The sequence below is a fragment of the Xyrauchen texanus genome, chromosome 5, assembly GCF_025860055.1.
Source record: "Xyrauchen texanus isolate HMW12.3.18 chromosome 5, RBS_HiC_50CHRs, whole genome shotgun sequence".
Classification (NCBI taxonomy): Eukaryota; Metazoa; Chordata; class Actinopteri; order Cypriniformes; family Catostomidae; genus Xyrauchen; species Xyrauchen texanus.
Window position 1 is genome coordinate 15,475,919 of NC_068280.1, and position 14,650 is coordinate 15,490,568.

The window sequence follows — 14,650 nt, forward strand, 5'->3', positions numbered from 1 at the left end:
AATGTCAAATGTAGGCTAACGTATAAAAACAAATAAACATCACTGTTTTGGCCAACAGAAATTGCAATTGTATACAAAACTATGACATATAAAACATATATGACAACCTGCCATAATAAAAATGTACCTGACATTTATGAAAACTACCTATTCAATCTTTTAGTTAAAATCTACCCTAATTTTATAAGTGATCCCATTACCTGAAAATATGGCATATGCAGGGGTGGAAAGAGAACTGAAAAATCATATTCAAGTAAAAGTACTGTTTCTTCTTAAAACATTTAGTTTAGAATTTTTTTTAAAAGTACCTTTCCTAAAAACTACTCAAGAGTAAAACAGAAGCTCATTTAAAAGTACTCATGAGTAGTGAGCATTGAGTTCTGAGTTGCAAAAGCTATGCCCCTTTGTATAAAAAACTCTATGCTGCAATTTAAAAATGTAGCACACATACCGTAATTACGTTCCCTTTCTTGGCTGTTTGCCAGAAAGAATAAAAAATATAGGTATTTTATAGGAGTTTGTGACTGACAACTTTTAAAATATATCACTTCTCTATGATAATGTAAACACAAAATTAATCAGATTTAAATAAATAAAAGTGTGACATGATTACAGAAATTAAAAGATGATAAGTTCAATTTCATAAAGTATGAAACAATTACATTAAAATCAGTTTATGTGCAGGGTCTAAATTTCCCTTAGTGCCGACTGAGAGAGTTACTGTTGTTCATAAATCATGTTCAAAACAATGCAAGGAATACAAAAAATAAAATAAAAAAGCAGGGTCACTTGGCACAGTAGAGGAGGTAGAGTATTTGTTTGGTATAGGGGCCACATCAGGCTTTAAAGGGATAGTTCACACAAAAAATTTAATTATCTCATTATTTATTCACCCTTATGCCATCCCTGATGTGTATGATTTACGTTCATCAGCAGAACACAAATTAAGATTTTCAGAAGAATATTTCAGCTCTTTTGGTCCATACAATGCAAGTGAATAGGTGCCAAAAGTTTGAAGCTCCAAAAATCTCATAAATCAGCATAGGTTTCTCATCACTTCAGAAGTCATGGATTTAACCACTGGAGTCACATGGATTAGGCTACTTTTATGCTGCCTTTTATGTGCTTTTTGGAACATCAAAATGTTGTCATCCATTCACTTGCTTTGTATGGACCAGAGCTGAAATATTCTTCAGAAAATCTTAATATGTGTTCTGAAGAAAGAAAGTCATACACATCTGGAATGGCATGTGGGTAAATGATGAGAGAATTTTCATTTTTGAGTGAACTATTTCTTTAAGTAGCACATGGGGGGTCCACATTTTCCTCCTTTTGAGATACAATGTTCCACATTGATTTAGTTATTGTATCTTAAAAGCCCAGCAATAGTTGTGTTCTCACTCTAATGCATGATGACAATTTTCTGAAGTTTGTGACTGGTGGAATGTTCTGCCTGAAGTATTGTTCTACAAAGGTTGATACTTTTCTGTCAGGCATTAAAAAAAATAAAAAATATGATAAAGGCTAAGCATAATTAACAATTGTATCATCTTTACTGGTAATTTATTATAAAATTAACACAATCTCTACATCAGGGGCCAGTAATATAAAAATAAACCTAACAATATTATAAAAAATATTATTGTTAAATGTATTATATTACATTAATACTTTTAAAGCTACTCAAGTTATTCAGCTAAAAGCAGAGAGTGGTTTTCTCCTTTCTTTGTTATTGTTGTTTGATTAATAGCCTTTATATGACATAGCCTACTAGACAGTGCTCAATTCGGTTACTTGTACACTTCAAGTCCAACATTTGATATGTCCAACAACATACGTTCACTTAAGACCAACCAGTTGTGTTTACATTAATGCCTCATCAAGATTGGCAAAATTATAAAGTGTATTTGACCATTTAGGCGCACAAACATTACCCGCATGTCAATCAAACAGCACGCAGCGACAGACGTCAGGATATAAAAAGTCATTCTTCTATATTTAATCTAGATCAACCAACCAGTGGTGCTCTTGCTATCGCAATTGATGTAATGAACACCCCTGTTCAAAACATAGGCTAAATATAGAAAACTACTCAAATGTTTATCACCGATATCGTGGACATATTTTATTTGTATTTTTTTTCCAATTAGTAGTATTTGTAATTCATTACTTTACATCCCTGGCCATATGAATATACAGTATGCCTATCTAGACTCACTGAGCACTTTATTAGGATTACTATGGTCCTAATAAAGTGCCCGACGTGGTCTTCTGCTGTTGCAGCCCATCCACCTCAATGTTCAACGTTCTGTACATTCTGAGATACTATTCTTCTAACAATTGTACAGAGTGATTATCTGAGTTACACTAGCCTTTCTGTTAGCTTGAACCAGTCTGGCCATTCTCCGTTGACCTATCGGACCTATCTCACCAACAAGGCATTACTGCTGCTCATTGGATGTTTTTAGTTTTTGGCACCACTCGTTTTTCCCCATTCTGATGGTTAATGTTAACATTAAATGTAAGCGCAGTGTAGTTCTAGTGGGAAGACTAGCAGCTGTATATCATCGCACCATTAGCTAGGTAACTCTTAGCCAATCACATGTAAGCCATTGCTTATTAAGTCTGCTCGCAATCTATCACATTGCTGTTTCAGTGTGCAAACACGGCAACCTCCACCACCAGTTAAGTACCGTCCTACACTGGGGTAGGCTCCTCGCACATGCCTCCTATCTCCAGCAGGGTATGATGACAGCTTCTTCGGACCGCCAGACGGGGCCTACTCCAAAGAGAGACATTGCATTTCTGTTTTATATTCATCAAATAAATGTCATCTTAAATTTCACTCAAGTCTATGAGTCTTCCTGATAGAACTGAAGCTCCTGACACACATCTGCATGATTTTATGATTTGCACTGCTGTCACACAATTAGGTGTTTATAAATACATTGCTCAGTGAGTTTAGCTAGGCATATATTCAAAAGCATATATTCAGGTAATTGGATCATTTAAGGGTAGATTTTAACTAAAAGATTGAATTGGTAGTTTTCATAAATGTCAGGGCTATTTATTGTGTTTGCTTTACACAACAGCAATTGAAGTAAAAAATAAATAAATATGATAATACTGGAATTTAAGTTTTAACTAGTGTTTATTTTTGTTTTAAACCAACAAACAACCACTGCTAGAGAAAACAAGCATTTGTATAAATTGGACTTTTAGCTCCAACCCTTACAGTTCCTTAGATTTTGTGACAACTAGCCCTGGTCTAACCTAAACCTTGATGGACCTCCACGACTTCTTCAAACTTCAGCAAAGTAACAGTATGAACAATCCAATGGTGATTGAAAAAGTAAATAAGCATTTACTTGCCTCCCATCAAATTTGCTGATGAAAAGTGTTCAAACTATAAGCCTGGGGGCTGTTCCATAAACCAAGATTAGAGTATAAGCCAGGCTTATTTCGGTTAGTCAGGCTTATTTTTGGTAGATTCGGTTTCATAAATCAAACTTCAAAAAAGTTCAAACTCAGTTACCCCGGCAACTTATGCTGGCAAATTAACCTGGTCCGGGGCAGGCTAACTGTCAGGCTAAGTCTGAGTTCAGGCTTAACGCGCATACCATTTATACTCACCTGCTGGTATTTCGATGTCATTTTATTTTACTTAACCACTATTAATAAAATTTGTTTTTTAAATAAATAAATAAATCAGGAAATGTACTTTACTAATAAATGTAAGAAATTATAAGGTATAAATACACTAAGAAATGTTCAAAACTTGTGTGTTTAATTGGTGAGTTTGGTTAATGAGTTTGGTAATTATTTAATTAAAAGTATATAAATAGGGAGCTGAACTCGTTTCCAAACCTAACCATGGCGTGTCCTTTCATAGATGAGGTGGTGGATGAGGGAGCTATAGTCTTGCGGAGGGCATTTCAAAGAGAGAGAACTTTCAGAAACAGGTCAGACCCATTGGCTTTTAATGACAGCTACCTGTATGAGCGATATAGGTTCTCAAGAGATGGCATTGCATATATTTGTAGATTACTAAGCCCACACATTGCAAATAATACACGCCGCAACAGAGCGCTCACAGTTCCACAGACGGTGTGCATTGCACTTCGCTTTTTTACCAGTGGAACATTTTTGAACACAGTTGGAGATGCAGAGAATATCAGCAAAGCATCGGCTTTTATGGAATAGCTGGTAAGTTCAAATAACTATAAAACATGGAAATATTTCTTGACTGTTGATTTTACATGGGACATATTTAAAACAAACAAATAATTTTCCTAGGTTTCCCAAATGTTATCGGTGCATTGGACTGCACCCATGTGCGTATTAAGTGTCCGTCTGGTCCACATGAAGCGGACTTTGTGAATAGGAAATCAGTACACAGCATCAAGGTACAGGTACGGTCTCACTGAGATGATATTGAAGGCTATGCTCTAGCACTGAGTGTTCTGTACTAAGCTGGGCACCAGTGTTTAGTTCATTGCAATTAAAATGTAGTGACCTACAGGTTTAATTTATTTTAGATGATTAGTGATGCAGATTGCATCATCACAAATGTAGAGGCCAAATGGCCAGGCTCTGTGCATGACTCCAGAATCTTTAGAGCCTCATCTCTCTACCAGCAACTAGCAAGAGGTATGCTAGTAATCACTTAAATCGCAAAAAGTCTTAAAAAAAGAAGAAAAAAAAACTACATTATATATCTATATATTCATTCTGTCTATGCAGGAGAATTCTCAGGAGGGATACCCATGCCTGCCTTACCTCTTGACTCCCCATCAGGAGCCCCAGACAGAGGCACAGCACCGCTACAACATTGCCCATGCACGCACAAGAGGTTGTATAGAGATGGCATTTGGGCTGATAAAGTCAAGGTTTCAGTGCCTGAAGCACCTCAGAGTGACTCCACCTAGGGCATGTGACATTGTAGTTGCTTGTGTAGTGCTCCATAACATTGCTTGTCTGAGGAGAGAGAGGCAACCAAGGATTGTTGAAGAGGAAGACTGGGGCAATGAAGCAGTATTGGAAGAAAACGAAACAGGCAGACTTATACGAGACACATATGCAAATAATTATTTTGCTTAATATGGTCTAAACCATGTGTAGCCTTTAAAATTTTCCACTGGCCCCTCAACTTTCTCCTTAGTTGAACAAACACACAGAAGTCAAAGTATTTAATGTGATTTGTCTTTATTCAGAGTGAATCTGCCTGTTAGGGTGAAAACACACAAATAAATGTTGTGGAAAGTGATCAAAAAGGTAATGTTTTTTTTCTTTTCCTTTTTTAAAAATGGTAGTTCTACTTGCATTTTTCTGTAGCTGTTGAATTTCCAGCTCCAACTTCCTCATCTTCAGTTTTTTATACTGGATGTCGATATCAATCGCTTCCATTTGTTTAAGGAGGTAGCGTTTATACACTCCTTTTATGTTTTCTGGGTTCTGTAGCAACATAGATTTAAGTTATTTCATTGAATACTCTTGTCACATTGTTTTCATTTCTTAATACTCACTTTGTCACATGTGGTCCCAGACTGAGAGGGCTCTAGAACAGTGTCAGCATCCTGAAAACACATTATGATCATTTTATCACACAAGTACACTTTTTAATATTCAATACAGTATAGCATGGAACCTGTGAGTACCTCAGGCCTCCTTGAACATACAGACACAGTCTCCTCATCCTCCTCAACTGATAGGCCTTCTCCCTGTGACCACTGATTAAACTCAGTTAAACTCATTAGCTTACATGACTGATTTAAAAGGTCTCATACTCACAGGCAACATGATGTCTGGTGGATCCATAATGCATACAGAATCTTGATAGAAAAAATATATTTTTTTTTTACCAAAATGCACCATTACAGTAGCACAAGTACCTCTACGTGACATTACTGCTATAATAAGGAATAATGATAAGAAGGAATAATGATAATAAAACACACACACACACCTTTTATATACTCACTCCTTATACTACGTGATATAATTTTAGATGATGTCCCCCCCTCTATTCCCTCAAGGACGGGCCTCCCTTTATTAATTTCCAAAGCCAGCTTCTCTGCAGGAGTGAAGCTGGCTGGTGGTGGCCCTCCCCCAGTGCCAGCAACCTCAGTCTTCTTTTTGATCGCTGCAATAAAAAAAAATAAAATAAAATAAAAAAAACCTGAATAGTTGTAACTTCAAGCTGGCATTGATTACATATGTACATACCATTAGATTTACTTACCATTCTGAACTATATTTTTATATTGTATTTTCACCTGCTGCCAGGTTCTTTTTCCTTCACTTAAGTTGCTGCTGCGTGAAAGCAATTAATGTTACTGTTATTCACACACAAACTTTGCAATGTATTGTGACACACATTCAATGGTGATAAAGTATTTTAAATAGTTTACACCGTTACTTACGCATTGAGACGATCAGCAATTTCCTGCCAACCTTTCTCTCTTGCTTTATTTATTGCCGCTGTATTGCCTTTTTTGGTGATGACATCTTTAAATTCTTCATATGTTTCCAATAGCAAACGCTGTTCTGTTGCCGTGAACATCGCTGCTCTATCTTTTCCTTTTGTTGCCATGGTAGCCCATAGTAAATCGATTGACCCATGCTCGACTTTTCAGGACTTTTAAACAATGGCGTGCACGCGCAATTATCTAGACTATTTAAACCTGACTCAAATTAGTAAGATCACATGATCCTCAACTTACTGTTATGGAACCAATTTAAGCGCGGATGTTTAGCTCGGCTCATTCAAGTCAGGTTTTGGACTTTAATCCCGCTTTTCTAAGTGGCTTTTATGGAACAGCCCCCTGGTTTTACACTGAATAGAACACAAAATATTTTGTGATTGCTGTCCCACTTTCATATTATCTGGATAACATACAAAAGCCCTGGCGCTTATGATGATATAATGCAGAAGAACAAAATAATCACAAATATGACTGGGCACAGAAAATCACAGATCAAACACAATGGAGCATGTGCCAATGAGTTAGTGGACAAACCCGTAACCCCGAAAAAACAGGGTAGTAAGCCAACGATGGCTTTACAATGGTGCTGTTCCAAAGCCTGGTCCTAACAGTGAGCATGAGGGAGCTGAGCCCTCCTCCTGCTCCTCTGGCATCAGGGCACTCTGTTACAACACGATTCCTGTGTCGTTGACTGACCTAGATGAGCATCTATCTTTGGTCAACATTACTAACTCAGACAACAGTTATGACAGCACCAGCAGTGAGATAAATTTGGGGTAAGGCAAACTAAAAGAAAATGATGAAAGAAAGGATAAATCTCATGTCATGTCAACATTATGCCTGGTTGTGGATATTTCGCACATAAAATGCTACATAAACGTAATGAAGAGTAAATATGAATGGTCTAGTCTGTTTAATGGGCATCTCAATTATTAGAATATGTTACAAATCTATTTATAATTGATTTAAGTGATTCTAAATAGGGCTGGGCGATATAGCAAACAAAAATTATATCACGAAAATGTTCATCCTATTGACGATATTCAATATATATTTATCTAGTGGGAAGACTAGCAGCTGTATATCATCGCACCATTAGCTAGGTAACTCTTAGCCAATCACATGTAAGCCATTGCTTTTAAGTCTGCTCGCAATCTATCACATTACTGTTTCAGTGTGCAAACACGGCAACCTCCACCACCAGTTAAGTACCGTCCTACACTGGGGTAGGCTCCTCGCACATGCCTCCTATCTCCAGCAGGGTATGATGACAGCTTCTTCGGACTGCCAGACGGGGCCTGCTCCAAAGAGAGACATTACATTTCTGTTTTATATTCATCAAATAAATGTCATCTTAAATTTCACTCAAGTCTATGAGTCTTCCTGATAGAACTGAAGCTCCTGACACACATCTGCATGATTTTATGATTTGCACTGCTGTCACACAATTAGGTGTTTATAAATACATTGCTCTAGTGAGTTTAGCTAGGCATATATTCAAAAGCATATATTCAGGTAATTGGATCATTTAAGGGTAGATTTTAACTAAAAGATTGAATTGGTAGTTTTCATAAATGTCAGGGCTATTTATTGTGTTTGCTTTACACAACAGCAATTGAAGCAAAAAATAAATATGATAATACTGGAATTTAAGTTTTTAACTAGTGTTTATTTTTGTTTTAAACCAACAAACAACCACTGCTAGAGAAAACAAGCATTTGTATAAATTGGACTTTTAGCTCCAACCCTTACAGTTCCTTAGATTTTGTGACAACTAGCCCTGGTCTAACCTAAACCTTGATGGACCTAAACCTTGAAGTTGAGCATGTCTAGAAGTGAAACTTGGCGAGCACTTTCAAAAGCAGAGCCATCATGTAGGTCTCTGAAGCATGTTTGTTAAATGGCCGTACAATGGAGAATAGACAACTCTCTCCAGCATAGGCCCATCCTGACGGGAGCTGTGGGAGAAGAGTGGTGCTGTGATGCAGATCAACCAGCACTGCCATAAGACTTGTAAAAGAGGTCTGATCAGGCCCCGCTCCCCATCTCCCCACTCTCACGGCTTGACTGGCATGACACGGGAGGAGGCTGCTCAAAGGGTAGAACGTGTGTTCTTGTCAGGCCGTTCTGGTTTTCAAGTGAGTATTTCCTAGCAATAAGAGTAAGAGAAGTTGATGCCATGCCAGCCGAGTGAATATTCAATCCGCCTTCATCTTCAGTGAAAGGTTTCATGATTTTGCTAAGCTGCAAACTGACAGGCATGACCAGATTGATCCGTCGCGCATGTAAAAACTCAACAAGATGCAGAGCGCATACAAAATCAATCAAAGTGAGAGGAAAAAAATGAAGCGAGCAAAAGTTGAAGAAGCTTGATAAATACCGGCCTTTATACAGGAAACCTGTTTAAATGTCAGGTTTGTTTTTCCAAGTATGTTTGAAAACAGAATATGCACTGGTTACTGCACTAATATAAAACAGAACTGTAGTGTGCTTGCAATTAAAAACAGTGAAAATACAACACAATGAAATAAAATAGATAGAAAACTCAGTAAAAAGTGAGCTGCAAAAAATCGAAAATGTGATGAAAATGTTAATGCTAATTGACTGCACAATTACTGCACAAGAGGGACCTTTCCCAAATCCCCTCACAGCTTGTCTTAATGCAAATTGGCAGGTAAACAATTGTTATTGGGCAAGGCAGATAAGTAAATTTCAATCAACCTCTCCATTTATTCAAGAACAATTAGTTCATTAAGCTTAAAATGTCCTTCATGGGTGAAAACGGGTGCCATTTGCCTCTCGTTCAGTGTTTTATATTGAATTTGATTTCTGTGAGCTGTAATAAGTAAGAATGACAGAACAGCCACAATGGCAATAACTTCAGCAAAGTAACAATATGAACAATCCAATGGTGATTGAAAAAGTAAATAAGCATTTACTTGCCTCCCATCAAATTTGCTGATGAAAAGTGTTCAAACTATAAGCCTGGTTTTACACTGAATAGAACACAAAATATTTTGTGATTGCTGTCCCACTTTCATATTATCTGGATAACATACAAAAGCCCGGGCGCTTATGATGATATAATGCAGAAGAACAAAATAATCACAAATATGACTGGGCACAGAAAATCACAGATCAAACACAATGGAGCATGTGCCAATGAGTTAGTGGACAAATCCGTAACCCCGAAAAAACAGGGTAGTAAGCCAACGATGGCTTTACAATGGTGCTGTTCCAAAGCCTGGTCCTAACAGTGAGCATGAGGGAGCTGAGCCCTCCTCCTGCTCCTCTGGCATCAGGGCACTCTGTTACAACACGATTCCTGTGTCGTTGACTGACCTAGATGAGCATCTATCTTTGGTCAACATTACTAACTCAGACAACAGTTATGACAGCACCAGCAGTGAGATAAATTTGGGGTAAGGCAAACTAAAAGAAAATGATGAAAGAAAGGATAAATCTCATGTCATGTCAACATTATGCCTGGTTGTGGATATTTCGCACATAAAATGCTACATAAACGTAATGAAGAGTAAATATGAATGGTCTAGTCTGTTTAATGGGCATCTCAATTATTAGAATATGTTACAAATCTATTTAGAATTGATTTAAGTGATTCTAAATAGGGCTGGGCGATATAGCAAACAAAAATTATATCACGAAAATGTTCATCCTATTGACGATATTCAATATATATTTATATATTGATAATTATGTATTTGCTATGAAATGGATCAAAAGGTTTTTTTTTTTTTAATCAGAGGAACCATAATTTCTTCCAAACAGCCACTGTAGCCAAGTAGATTCAATTTTTTAAAGGAATTGAAAAAAAAATTAAAAAAAGAAATGAAGGCTTGTTTCCTCACTTTTTCACTAAATGATTCATTATTTTCATTGATATGCACAATTATATTTTACATACAATGATGAATAGTAGTAGCTTAATAAAAAGCATTATTTACCTTCATATATTTTTGGTTTTACAATTTAGCTTTTATTTTGACACATCACATCACAATATTCCACATCTGGTGAAACGATTTCATCTCCTCCTTTTCTGTTATAAAGTGACACCTTTTTAGATTTGTAGAATAACTTGTAGCTGTTACTAATTTTTGTAATTGCGAATGCTTAAAACTGGCAGTACTTTTATTTCACTGTGCTCATGAACTGCTCTAAAAGTGCTAAAAACATGAGCCTCACGCGTACACAGAACATTGCACATTCTGAAGCGCACACTGACATGTTTATCTGTCTTTCACAGCAGCCTTTTGCAGTTTAATAATCACATATGACCATAAAGCCATTTTGATATTATTTTGATTAATTGTGCAGCCATGAAGGATTGTGAAATTGGTCAGCTGATTTTGTGTATGAAACTAAATGGAAAAATATAAAGCATTTTAAAATCATTGCGAAATACACAATATTGCTTATTTTTCTATCGTCAGCAAAATCCTTACGACCTTAAAGTTTGCTATAACGCCCAGCCCTAGTTCTATACCAGTTTTCACCACTAGGTGTTAAAAGTAACATTGTCAACTGGATTTATCTTCATCCTTATTATCAAAAAAATTGCTCTTTGGCTGAATTTTATTCAATCGTGGAAAGTGGTTTCACGTGTTTGAAATTAGTTTTCTTAACTTAAAATTGCCATGTAATCTCAACACAAACACTTTGTGTTGAAAGAACTTATATATGACAATGTGACTTTAATAAATCTCCTTTATTTATTTATGTACTAAGTAGTGAATGTGAATGTTATCCTGCTAACTACATGCTAGTTGGAAGCGCTACAGAAAATAGTTTATTAACAATGCTATGGTTAGCATAGCATTTGTTCAATGAAGCTAGCAATCAAATTAATTAGAATATTTATACATGTCCTCAGCGTTAGCTCAAGCTCCACTCTTTGACATAATGGTGACCCCCAAATCTTTAACATAGAAACTCTTCTAAATGTCAACATAAAACATTTAACACTAACACGTATCCCCCTTTATATTCATCTTGCACAAAAACACATAAAATAACACTTAATTTCAACATTTGTTTTCCCTTTCGAGTTCCATGCAAAGCATGCTGGGCAATTGAAATCCCCTGACCAGTTTCATAAATGCTACATTAACACCACAAAAAATATGAATGTAGTCCCAATTCAAATGGTTTAAGTAATCTTCCATTTAACAAATGTAAATGGATAGAAGGCAATAAAATCAATTTGTGACGAAATGTTTTAGAATTGTGTTGCTTTAGTTCATTTTAATTAAGTAAATTGAACAAGCAGCAAAAATAAATTTTTTGAGTGTGACAGATTTTACCAAGGAAAGAAGACAATGAATGCACCTTTTTAAAGTGCTACAATGCAATATGCCATTTTTAAATTCACAAAGCGAGTGAATGTCTTTCTTTGTCCTTTTAACAACTACCCAAAAATCTTGAATCTATAAAGCAAATTGAATTAAGCAAACACTGTGCATGGTCCTCTGTGTTTCCTGCTGTGAAAATTAACTGCAAAATCAAATGCAGGGTTTCCGAGTTTAATTAAAATCAATGTCCCTTCCCTGAAGTTGCAGCTTGCTGGTTAAGTGTCCTTGTGTCCATTATGGTCTGATTAGTGGAGGCATCTAAAAAGCAATCCCTTCCACTTGATGCAGAAATTATGAAGCAAATGGTGCAGAAGCGAAAGGAAATGAGAACATCTTTTCTTTTAACCGTGAGCATTTAAGAGTGTGAGCATACATGTGTGTTACTACACTAGCCATCAAGACACACCGCAATATATTGCTCTACTCAAAAAAAGCTTTGAGAACTGCATATGAAGAACATGAAGCTTTTGGGTCAATGGAAAAAAATAGAATTCAATAAAAAAATAGGCACTCTGAGTTTGTTAAAACTGACTTCAAAAACATTCAAGTTGCACAGAATTGCAATTCATAATTTTTTATAAAAACTGATTTTGAGGCATGAAAGTGAATGTGGAGAGCAAAAAAAGAAATGTTTTTATTAAAATATGTGGTTGCAGACTGTTTTTGACTTATCAGCTGACCAATATAGACTATTTAGGTAAAAAACTAAAATATTTAAATCATTTCAAATAATTATAGCCTAATCTGAACATCACTTAGACTTGTGCTTTAAAAACACATCATTCCTTACAACGAAACATATTATTACCATATAAAGGAGAAAACTATGTAGTATATCAAATATTTAGGGTAAAACGGGGCTAAAGGCATACCTTAAGGAAAACTCTTTTTTTTTTGGTCACAAAGTGCATCAAGACAATACTAAATAATTCAAAATAACTACTTAAGAAAAGCGTTAACCTGTTCTGTTTATTTCACATCATCACATTTATTTTCACATTTGGCATTTCATAACATCTCACATATTTTATAAAGAAATTCAACTCTATTGTAACTGGATCTGTCAATGTGATAATTTCAGGGATTCTTATTAGCTACATAAATGTGCGTGTGTGCGTGTTACAATTACCCCAACCAGTGTTACAGCTGTCTCTGTAACACTATGACTTCAATAAAACTCAATATTATGATCTAGTCTTTCTCAATGTAAGTTTATTAATGATATGATATAATACTTTGTCATATAAATGTAATTTCACAGCCTGCCAATGCATAATTAAAAGGCAAAGAAATGAAAACCTAGCCTACACCAGGAGATGGCAGCATAGTTTATATTTTGGAGCCCTGTGAACAGAACTTCATTTTCAGACCATGCAGGCCACCACTGTTGTGATGAGACATAAATAATGTTCTGCTGAACGCTTCTGACCCAAGTGACCACATCTGGATGCTTTAGAATATGTATGACCTCTGATTCCTGCTTTAGGAGAGACTGACCTCTTTAACCTAAGTTCCCACCTCTAAAAGCACATTGGCCACTTCTGTCATTCTGAACTATTACTGCTCCTGGACCTTAATGAGTTAATGACAGATGGTTCCCTTCTTAAGCTGGGGACAGCCTAAGATTTCTTCCATGTGGGCAAATGTCCCCATCTTCTCAAAGTTTTTCTTAGTTACTGCTGTCTGAAGATAGCTCTTTAGGGTTGAGAGCAATGTTGTTTATAACATGACTGTGATTCTTAACAGCACTCTACACATTGAAATTAAGTAAACAAATCTGAAGTGGCTATTATAGCAGACAGGAAAACATCATTAGTTAATAGGACATTCCTTTTTTTAATGTTTTCGTCATGACATATTCCCTCTTTTGTTAGATATTTGTTAACAAGTCATGATGAAATTAAAGGGTGAACCTTTAATAACAAGGAATGACATTTCTTTGATATTTTTAGAGAAAGGGGTTCATTGAGCTATAAAAACATGAAAAGTATAAAATGGGAAAGTTCAACATAGGCCTACCTGTTGTTCCTGTCTGTGTTCCAAACATTTGGAAAGCAGTGTGAAGTATCTTTAAAAAGGCAGCGGATGGATTTTCGGGAGTTAACTATTTTCAGTAGCATGACAGTTCAGCTATTCATAAATGATCTGAACCGCTCGTTTCATAGCGTTGGAAAGACCAAACATATAAGTGATTTGATTATTGAGATCTTGACGTTAGTCCAGCATTTCAGTCTGCTGTGTAAATTCAGAACAAGTGATGCACAGGTTACAAATAAATAATTCTATTGAGTCTATTGAATTGACCAAACAGGTTAGCAAATAGGTCTGAATCGATTGGCTATTCGGTCTGATTTATTCTTACTGCTATCTCACTGAATAATTTGCAGCAGCTTCTCACTCATTAAAACAGCATTGGGGTATTTTAAAAATGGAAAAACCAGCCATTGGATAAAGTGGATATTAACCTACAGTCAACAAAAGATTGCTTTTTGAGAGGTGGTGCTGTGTCTAGTTAATAAGGGGCTATTCACACTAAAATGTTGTTGTGTCCATTCATGCTGTTTTTCAGTTGATTTTCTATGTAAACATGCTAAACAGATGTCTTTGACCATTGCATTACATATCGCTATATTTTAGGAGTCTCGTGCAGGAGCACCACGATTTTTTAAAAGTTAATTTGTCAAGTTAAAATGAAAATCACTTGTGTTGTACTTTATTTCCCTGATTGCACATGTACACAACACCCAGGCATCTATTTAATGTGTGTGCTTACTTCTGGAAAATGTCTATTTT